Source organism: Trichosurus vulpecula, chromosome 1 (genome assembly GCF_011100635.1).
Source record: "Trichosurus vulpecula isolate mTriVul1 chromosome 1, mTriVul1.pri, whole genome shotgun sequence".
In the NCBI taxonomy this organism is placed as follows: Eukaryota; Metazoa; Chordata; class Mammalia; order Diprotodontia; family Phalangeridae; genus Trichosurus; species Trichosurus vulpecula.
This window is the reverse complement of record NC_050573.1, coordinates 487,943,508-487,953,969: the sequence shown is the minus strand read 5'-3', so window position 1 is coordinate 487,953,969 and position 10,462 is coordinate 487,943,508. Positions and strand designations below refer to the sequence as shown.

General features: G+C 39.8%; 2 pseudogenes; both read left to right on the top strand.

The window, feature by feature from the left end:
• The first annotated feature begins 430 nt into the window (after positions 1–430).
• On the top strand, positions 431–2,442 carry LOC118840368 (annotated as a pseudogene).
• A 36-nt stretch (positions 2,443–2,478) lies between these two features.
• On the top strand, positions 2,479–10,193 carry LOC118840361 (annotated as a pseudogene).
• The last annotated feature ends 269 nt before the right edge of the window (positions 10,194–10,462 follow it).

The following is a 10,462-nucleotide window of genomic DNA, read 5'->3' as shown; positions in this document are numbered from 1 at the left end:
CTCATCTAAAATGATTTATTTTTTGTTATAGTTGACTGATTTAATAATAGTAATGTATAAGAGTTGAGAACTTCTTACTATAAATTTATTAGGAGCTCTATATTCACAATAATCTAATGAACAATTGTTATCTATTCAGTTGCCACTTTTCTTCAGATCTTTTAAGTCCCATTTTATGCTGTAAAGATAATTTAGATGTAAAGCCACCCATAGTGAGATTTAATTCATGTAGTTTAATTTCAAGAGGGGGAAAAAAGACCAAAGTGCCTCAGGTTTCCAATTAATCAAACAATTCTGAAGGACACCATCCAAAGAGAACATAATAAGCACTTTGTAAACAAATGTTCCCTTGTGGGAATATCTTTCAATTACAATGATATTCAGGATACAAATTATAGTATAATAATGTTTTAGAAGTTTTATTGAAGATATGACACCAGAAGATGAGTCCCTCAGGTCGGAAGGTATCCAACACGCTACAAGGGAAGAGCAGAGGACAACTACAAGTAGCTCTGGTACTAATGAAATAGCTGGGCCAAAGCCAAAAGGAAGCTCAGCTGCAGATGTGTCTTGTGGCAGAAGGAAAATACAATTCTGTAAAAGTCAAAGTTGCACAGGAACCTGGAATATAAGATCAATGAAACAAGGTAAACTGGATGCAGCCAAACAGGAAATGGAAAGATTAAACATGGGCATCCTGGATGTCAGTGAACTTAAACAGATTTAAATGGGTGAATTTAATTCAGGTAATCACTACGTATATTACTGTGGGCAAGAATCCCTTAGAAGAAATGGAGTAGTCCTCAAAGTCGATAAAAGAGTGATAAAGCAGTATTGGGGTATAATCTCAAAAATGACAAAATGATATTTGTTTGAATCCAAGGCAAGCAATCATTGTCACAGTAGTACAAGTCTATACTCCCACCACGGACACTGAAAAGGCCAAATTTCATGAGTTCTTAGAAGACTTACGCCTTCTAGAAAGAATACTATAAAAAAAGATGTCACAGTCATCATAGAGGCTTGGAATGTTAAAGTTAAAAAAAAATCAAAAGACAATTGGAATAACAGTCAAGTTCGGCCTTGGAGTACAAAATAAAGCAGAGCAGAGACTAACTGGATTTTGGACAAGATAACACTCTGGTGATAGCAAACTTTTTTTAGCAACCCAAAAGGCGATTCAACAAATGGACATCACTGGATGGCCAATATTGAAATCAGAATGATGATATACTTTACAGATAAAGGTGGAGAAGTCCTATAGAGTCAGTTACAACAAGATCTGGAGCTGACTGTGGCTTAGATCACAAGTTCTTATTGCAAAACTCAGGCTTAAATTAAAAAAAGTAGGGAAAACCACCAGACTGTATGGGTATGACCTAAATAACATCCCTTATAAATATGAAATGGAAGTGATGAACATATTTAAGGGATTAGATCTGGTAGATAGAGTGCCTGAAGAACTATGGACAGAGCTTTGCAATAATGTATGGGAAGCAGCAACAAAAAACATTTCAAAGAAGAAGAAGAAGAAAGCAAAATGGCTGCCTGATGAGGCTTTACAAATAGCTGAGGAAAGAAGGAAAGTGAAAGTAAAAGGAGAAAAGGAAAGATATACCCAACTGCATGCAGAATTCTAAAAGAATATCAAGGAGAGATAAGAAAGTTTTCTAAATGATCAATGCAAAGAAATAGAAGAAACCAATAGAATGGGAGAAACAAGAGATATCTTCAAGAAAATTAAGATATTATGGGAATATTTCATGTAAAAATGGATGTGATAAAAGACAAAAATGGTAGGGACATATCAGAAATACAAAAGATTAGTGGGGCAGCTAGATGGCACAATGAGTAGAGTACAGGCCCTGGAGTCAGGAGGACTTGAGTTCAAATCCAGGCTCAGACACTCGACACACTTACTAACTGTGTGACCTTGGGCAAGTCACTTAACCCCAATTGCCCTGCCTTTCCCCCTCAAAAAAAAGTTTAAGAAGTGGCAAGAATACACAGAAGAACTGTGTAAGATTTTAACATCATCTATAACTATGATGGTGTGTTTACTGATGTAAAGGCAGACATCCTGGAGAATGAAGTCAAATGAGCCTCAAGCCTTGCTAACAATAAAAGGTGAAGGTGACAGAATTCCAACTGAGCTATCCTCTATCTCTGCTTAGCACATGCATCCACCTCCTCCAAGACTGGGATCTTTAAGAAATTCAGTCAAGAGATAGCTAGGTAGCCCCTCCAGCCTGCCAGACTCCACACTCTGCTGCAGGACTTGTGATTCCTGCTACCTCCTCCTGTTTTCCTCTATATACCTGGGCACATAGTATGATCATTAGCTGTTCAGTTTCCGAACAGCTTTCTATGGAAAATCAAGGGCAGTGGGACATAGTTGCTGTGAGCAACTTTAAAGAGCGGGATACCTTTAGAGAAGCTTGATCAAGGTGCCATCATCATTAGACCCTCCAGATCCAGATGCCAGCAGAATTCCTCTGTCTCCTCTTGCTAAATCAGTGGAGGCTATCTTTCCATTTCTCCTCTGCCTCCTGGGAAGTAGTAGAAAGCTACTGTCACATCACTTTGGTATTTAAGCCTACATATATACCCCCAACAGCCACCATAAAGTTCCTTGGGGCTGGCACCACTGCCTGCATCACTGACCTCATCACTTTTCCCTTGCACACAGACAAACTCAGGCTGTAGATTCAAGGAGAGAACCAGGGGGCCACCTAAGCTTTCTCTACCAATGCCCAGTATCAGGGTATCATGGATACCATCATGACCATGGTGAAGACTGAGGTCCCTGGAAGCCTGTACAATAGATTGATGGCTGGGTTTTGGTGCCAGACGAGTTTTGCCTCTGTCCTCATTGACCTCTATGACTCTGTCAAGCAATTCTATACCAAAGGATCTGAGCAAGCAGGCATTGGAAGTCACCTCCTGGCAGACTGTACCACAGGGGCACTAGAAGTGAGTAGCCCAACCCACAGACATGGTGAAGGTATGTTTCCAGGCCCAGGCTCATGCAGGTGGTAGCCGGAGATACCAGGGCACATTGGATGCCTACAAGATTACTGCCCCAGAGGAGGGACTTTAGGACCTACGGAAAGGAACTTCACCCAATGTTGCCCACGATGCTATCATCAATAGTGCTGATCTGGTGACCTCTGATCTCATCAAAGATGCCCTCCTGAAGGCCCATCTCATGACTGATGACTTTCCATGCCACTTCACATCAACCTTTGGGTCTGGCTTCTGTACCACCATCATTGCTTCTCCTGTGGACGTGGTCAAAATGAGATACATGAACTCTGCTACGGGCCAGTATGCTAGTGCTGGCCATTGTGCCCTCACCATGCTTTGGAAGGAGTGACCTCAAGCCTTCTACAAAGGGTTCATGCCTTCCTTCCTTCACTTGGACTCCTGGAACTGTGTTGGCAACCAAAAATGGGCTCCTTAGCACTTAGTCAACAAGTGCCCTTGACTAGTTTGGCTTTTTCCCCTGAACTGAATGCTGTTTGTATGTTGGACTGGAGTAAGCTTGTTGGCCCCTTCACCTTGCTTCCCTTGCTTAAGCTGATGGAAAGAACCTGTGCTTTCCCGGTCAACCCCTTCACCTTGCTTAAGCAGATTGAAAGAACCTGTGCTTTCCCGGGCGTACCTTACACCCCCGCAGAAGCCGGATGGTAAAAAACAGCATCCGTTGGAGCCAGAGGCTGCTATAGCTACAGCCTCAGCCGAAGCTGAAGCAGGAGCTGCCGGTAGCAGATCTGACCTACGGGAGGAAGCTGAACAAGGACTTGAGGCCAGTGGGTAATCTTTTTACCATAGAGGGGGAAGCATGATTTTGCTTTACACCATCATGCTTCTCTGTAGCCTCCTGGTTACTCTTTCAAGCGTACTTATTGGGCTTGGAAGCTTTTGATCAATATGTCAAAATGGGGATGCTGGTTCATGGGTTGGTTACTGTGGAGCCTAAATATATGCTTTGATTCTTCTGCCTCCTACTTTGAGTTTCTTATATCCAGCAGTTCCGAACCTTTCAGACATATATATGATCCTCTTTGAGATTATAAACTCTGCCCTCCTAATACAGGAACGTAGTGATGTTTGTCACCTACCAGCAACTGAGATTGGCCCTGATGTTCACTCACACTTCTTGGGAGGCTCTTTTCTGAGCCCTCTGCTAGCTTTCTACCTTCTACCCCTCCTTTTTGAGTCCAGACTTCATCCTGCCTCTCCTTCCTCCCATTTCCCCCCTATTCCTCACCTCCCCTGCCTCTCCATTGAAGGAACACTGCTCCATTCGCCTTAGTTAGCCCCATTTAAACTTTCTCCATCCTGCTTCTTCTGCCATTGCAGCCTCACCCAATTCTTGAGCTCCTTACTTCTAATAAAGCCAGAATCCAGAAAAAAATCCTCTATCCTTACCTCCCTTTTTACATTTTCTTAACTTAAAGTTCTCCATGGACTGCTTTTCCTCTTAGCAGGATATAGTTTCCTTCCATATCTCTATTAATTAGATCTATTATTGCTTCTGCTTTATCTAATATTAGGAGTGCTACTGCTGCTTTTTTTTCACTTCAGCTGAAACATAATATATTCGACTCCAGCTCTTTACCTTTACCCTATGTATATCAGCCATTTCAAATGTGTTTCTTGTAAATAACATCTTGTAGGATTATGGTTTTTAATCCATTCTTCTATCAGCTTCGATATTATGGGAGAGTTCATCCCATTCACATTCACAGTTATGATTACTATTTGTTTCTTTCTCTCCATCCTATCCCCCTCCCCTTTATGCTTTTCTTTCTCCTTTCTCCCTTTCCCTCCTCACTAGAGTTTTGCTTTGACCACCCCCTCCCTCAATCTGCCATCTCTTCTATCAGACCCATTCCCTTTTCTTTCCCCTTTCCCCTCCAACTACCTGTAGGGCAAGTTAGATTTCTATACCTAGCATGTTATTTCCTCCTTGAACCAAATCTGATGAGAGTACAGGTCAAAGAATGCTCATCACCCTCCCTTCTTTCCATCTACTGTAATATATCTTTTTTCCCTCTTCATGTGATGTAATTTACCCTTTTCTGCCTCCTCCTTTTCTCTTCTAGAATTACAATTTTTTTTTCAGCACTTAATTAGATTTTTACCAACACATCGAATCAAATTAAACCCACTCCCTCTGCCTACATATTTTCCTTCTATATGATGTAATAAAGATACAATTCTCATGAGTTGTATCATCTTCCCATGTAGGGATGTAAGCAGTTTGTCCTTATTGAGTAAAGTTTTTTTTTTCCTTTTCCTATTTAACTTTTTATGACTCTCTTGAGTCTTGTATTTGAAAATCAAATTTTCCACTGAGTTCTGGTATTTTCATTAGGAAAGTCTGGAATTGCCCTATTTCATTGAATGCTCATCTCCTCCCCTGAAAGATTATCCTTGATCTCACTAGGTAGTTGATCCTTGGTTGTAATCCAAGCTCCTTTGCCTTATGGAATGTCATATTCTAAGATCTCCAATCTTTTAATGTAGAACCTGCAAGGTCCTGCGAAATCCTGATGGTAGTTCCATGGTATTTGAATTGTTTCTTTCAGGCTGCTTGCAAAATTTTTCCTTAATCTGATAATTCTGGAATTTGGTTACAGTATTCCTTGGGGTTTTCAATTTGGGATCTCTTTCAGGAAGTGATTAGTGGATTCTTTTGATGACTGTTTTACCCTCTAGTTCTAGGACATTGGGGCAGTTTTCCTTGATGATTTCTTGAAAGATTCTGTCCAGGCTCTTTTTTTTTTTGTCATGATTCTCAGGTAGACCAATAATTCTTAAATTATCTCTCCTGGGTCTATTTTCCAGGTCAGTTTTTTTTTTTCCAAGGAGGCATTTTATGTTTTCTCCTATTTTTTCATTATTTTGATTTTGTTTGGCTGATTCTTGATGCCTCATAGAGTTATTAGCTTCTAGATACACAACTCTAATTTTTATCTAATTGGTTTTTTTTTTCATTTGGCTTTTAAAGCTGCATTTCCATTTGACGAATTGTACTTTTTAAGGAGTTGTTTTCCTCAGTGTACTTTATTTTCTATTTTTCAATTATATCTTTAAATTTTTCTTCTACTTCTCTTATTTGACTTTTAAAATCCTTCTTGAGCTCTTCCAAGAAGGCTTTTTGGACTTGAGGACAGTTCATATTCCCCTTTGAGGTTTCAGATGTGGGTATATTGACCATGTTGTCCTCTCCTGAACTCGTGTTTTAATCTTCCTCTCACCAAGATGTTTCTCTATGGTCATCGATTTACTATTATTATTATTATTAATTAATTATTATTGCTCATATTGTTTGCCTTTTTCCCCCTGGCTTTTAAATTTGATCTCTGCTTCTGGGGCCCAGGGGGCACTGTCTCAGACTTCTTGTGCTTTGGCCTCAGGTGTTTACAGTTGGATATTGCAGTGGTCTGATATTTAACTGGTGCTGAGTTGGAAGTGGTGTGCACCTGGTGTTGGTGCTTGCCTGCTCCTCCACCCTGGGTCTCAGGATCTTCTGCAGGTCCACTGAGGTGGGGCTTACTGCTGACTTGCTGGGATGCTTTCCACCCTGTACTGATCGCCTTCAGCCACAGCAAGAAAGAGCTTTCCCATTAATCCCCCTAGCTTCCTGAACTAGAGCTAAAAGATTGTCATACCCCCGTCTTTCTGCTGGCCCCACTATTTCAGGATTTTTCTTAGGGCAATATTCTCTGGGTTTTTCAAATTCAACAACGGAGGGTGAAAGCAAGTTACTATTTATTCTGCCATCTTGGCTCCCAGAGGTTTAAATAGGTGACTTCCAAACATTCAGTCTTCAGGCTGATAGCCCCAGGAGTAGCTGTTGCCACTACCACAGGCCCTGTACTTCTCTCTCACCTAGCTCTGACTGAACCCCATCTTTCATTGAGAAATCTGGAAATCACCACTGCTGCCAATGATTCAGTTTGCTGAGATATGCTTCAGCTTTGCTATTGTCAAATCTGCACTGGTGCAGCCCATGCTACACTGTGCTTCTCTCTCAGTTCGGTGCAATAGACCACTCCTGTCCACCCTCCAGCTTGTATTAGACTGGAAATCTGCCAAGCTCTGTCTCTTTGTGGATTCTGCCACTCTGGAATTTGTTCAGATTCATTTTTAGAGGTATTTGAAGGAGTTTGTGGGAGAACTCAGGTGAGTCCTTGCTTTCACTCCTCCATCTTGCCCCTATTGGCTTGCTTTTCCAAGAATTATTTATTTGTTTTCTTTTCCTCTTCATTTTCCCCCCATTTAGGCTTTTTTGAATTTTATTCTCCTACTCACTAACCACTTATTTGTTACTTCTTTATTTTCTATCTCTCGAAATGTAACGCATCTACAATATAAAAATTGAGTTTCTTTCTCTCTTATTCCCATGTGAATATTTGTAGGTGTCATGTAGTACTTATTTACTTTTATTATGTGAGATCCGTTGTCATGTCTCACTCCTAGAAATATCAGGTTAAGGAGGGAATAATATATGGTGGCACTCACTGTCAAGTAATGTGCCCTGGTTCTTCCCTTTTCCTCACTATAATCCCATGCTCTTAATACTCCTAAGACTCAGCTTGAATCCATTCCTTTTCATCCCACCTTTATCTGCCTTGGAAACAAAAACAATCTTTTCTTTCTTAAGGTAGAATGTAGTCCTGGAAAGCATTAGGTTTTTCAGTTGAGAGTGCTATCTTTCTCTGTTTCCCAGCTGAGCACATGTCAATGGCACCTTTTTATTTCCTTTTCTTTATCCAGACTAACCTTGGATTCCCCTTTATTTTCCCAACCCTTCCACTCCAGTACTATTATTCTATTCTTCCATCTTACCCAACCTCTAGGGTGAAGACATCACTATCCCAACTTTGCTAATATCCAGTTTGAGTCAGGGTGCTTGTGCAGAATCCTCTGTCTCCTTCCTCTCATCTCTCCAACTTCCCACAATGTTAGTGCACCTCTCCTTTTGCTATCCAGCTTTAAGAAAAGAAACTAAATTATGGGGCGGTGTGAGATATGATCCAAATAATGTAAATTTTATTCTTCTTAATAGTGACTCTTTAATTATCCCTGGATTTTTATGCCCTTTATGAATTTTTTTGTTCCATCTTGTATCACTGAGTCCATTCTGTTCCTTTATTTAAGGGGAGAATAAAGAATTAATTCCACTTTGTTGCACTTAAAGTAAGGAATAAGATAGCCAATCAGTCTCACTCATTAGAATTAGGCAAGGATAGAAAAGTTCTTCAAATTGTAATGACTTTGCACACAAATATTGTTCAGCTAGTCTGAGCAGACTTGGATTCACTCTAGGGGTCATCTCCAAGTTACCAAGTTAATTAGAATTATATTCATTTTAGAGGTTGAATCAATTATGATATTGCCACACAGGCCTGAGTTGTGACACAGAAGGAAGTTATCAAGTAGTCTCCCTGACCATAGAGGTATTTTAGAACAAAAGACTCAGGCTGTGGGAAGTCCAGAAAAAAAGTCAGTTTTTCCCCTTCTTTCCTTCCCAGTGCCTGTGTATTCATAAACACTGGAATATCTTTCCTTTCATTAGCTAAATGCTTCCAATAAGACAAATTTTATTTTAATCACAGAGACCAAGGGCTAACTAGAGATAGGTATAAATGTACCATTAAGCAGATAGCTCAATGTCTGTCTAAATGGTAGGAATTTCCCCAACTGGGAGCACAGAACAATTGTCACAGAACTCATGAATTTTCTTCTGAAATTGACTACCTAAAGTCAAAGAGGAGAGGATAACATGAACCTTGGGGCCATTACATTGCCCAGAGGTTTAAATGAGCTCATTAGTGTAACAGAGTGTTACATTTAATGAGTAGTCCAAAACATGAGTAAACTTATTTCATTGTTTAGTCTCTTCTGTATAATTTTCCTTGAGCACTTTTATTATGTTTCATTTCTGTGGAATGTTTGCAAGTTAAGTGACCTCATCACCTTCAGTTTTTCTTGAAGGGATAAATCAAATGTTTTTCCTTTGTAAAAAACAAAAACAGAAACCAAAAACCAAAAAACCCCACATTGTCATCTAGAATTCTTTTGGGGATTTCAGAGGTAGATTTGGCTGTGAATGTTTACATCACTAAAAGTCTGCCTCACTAAATTATAAATACATTAATATGTCTAAGGCTTTTGCCTTATCTAGTAGTCTGATAATTTGGCAGGGGGGGAAGTAAATGCGATTAGTCTAATGTAACTTGTTCTTAACTCATGCTAATTTGATATCTCCAGAATATACATTTAATTATCAGTTTCTAGAATTGTGCCAGGAATGAACTTTGGGACTAGGAGCCTATATTTTACAGAATGCATTATCTTTCCCTTTATTAAAACTGAAGAAATATTTCCCTGTACCTGATCCTACTGAACCTAAGCTGTTCACTCTGATTATTCTTCCAAGATCATTTACTTGTAAGTCATTTTGTTATTCCAACATGTGCTGTACTGTAGTTTTCCGGGACATGTATTGTCAAATGATTATGTGTGATGTCTGATAATCTCATCATTTATTTTAGTCATCAATTCTTTCTCATACGGTTTTTGTCTTATCTCAGTAAAGCATAATTTTAATTAATTTTTAGTGGGGAAAGCATAAATAAAATATGAATTGAGGAATCCACTGTTTTTTATGTAGGGTATATCCATACCTACACATACATATATGTATATACATGATTATATGAAGTATTATGGTTTTATTGTTGCTGGGTATGTATAAAATCTAAGCTTCTGGATTAATGCCATTGGTCTATTTATACTGATTTTGTTTGAAATATATATATTTTTTCTGAGCAAATCTGAAGACCTACAGTCCAGCAGCACTCATTTTTTTTCCCCACAATTAAGTGAAACTAGGGAAGGGAAAGCCAGCAAACTTCAGCAAAAACACTATACTTTTTTTTTCTTTTCAATAGGTCACATTTGCTCTTTTTTCTATTTTCGGTGAATATCTGTAAGAGGCTCTTGAGAGCCTGATAAGCTTGGGAGTTGAGGCCCACGGACAGTCCCATGGGAAAAAGGAACTATCTGGGGCTACACAGTCTGGCTCGGGTCCTCCTCTTCTGATAAGGCAGGCTATGAACAGCACATGCCCCCTTCCAAAGAAGGACTGGACACGAGTTGTCCACGAGCTGTGACGCATGGCTCTGGGGCTCCCGATAGGCTTAAAGGATCGTGCATGAGCTTGCTTGCACCCAGTAACGAAGGCTAGTACTGCATAAAAATCCTGCTTGCTAAAACAATAAACGGAGTTCCTTCTATTCCTGACTCCCGCCTCGTCATTGCGTACGGAGACAGGTCCTTGCTGGTCAAGGACTACCAGGGGTGAGAGGACCCCAACAAATATATAATACTCATTTTGCATTAGTAGGAACTTTCTCTGTATAGTTCTTTCTAACAATGACAT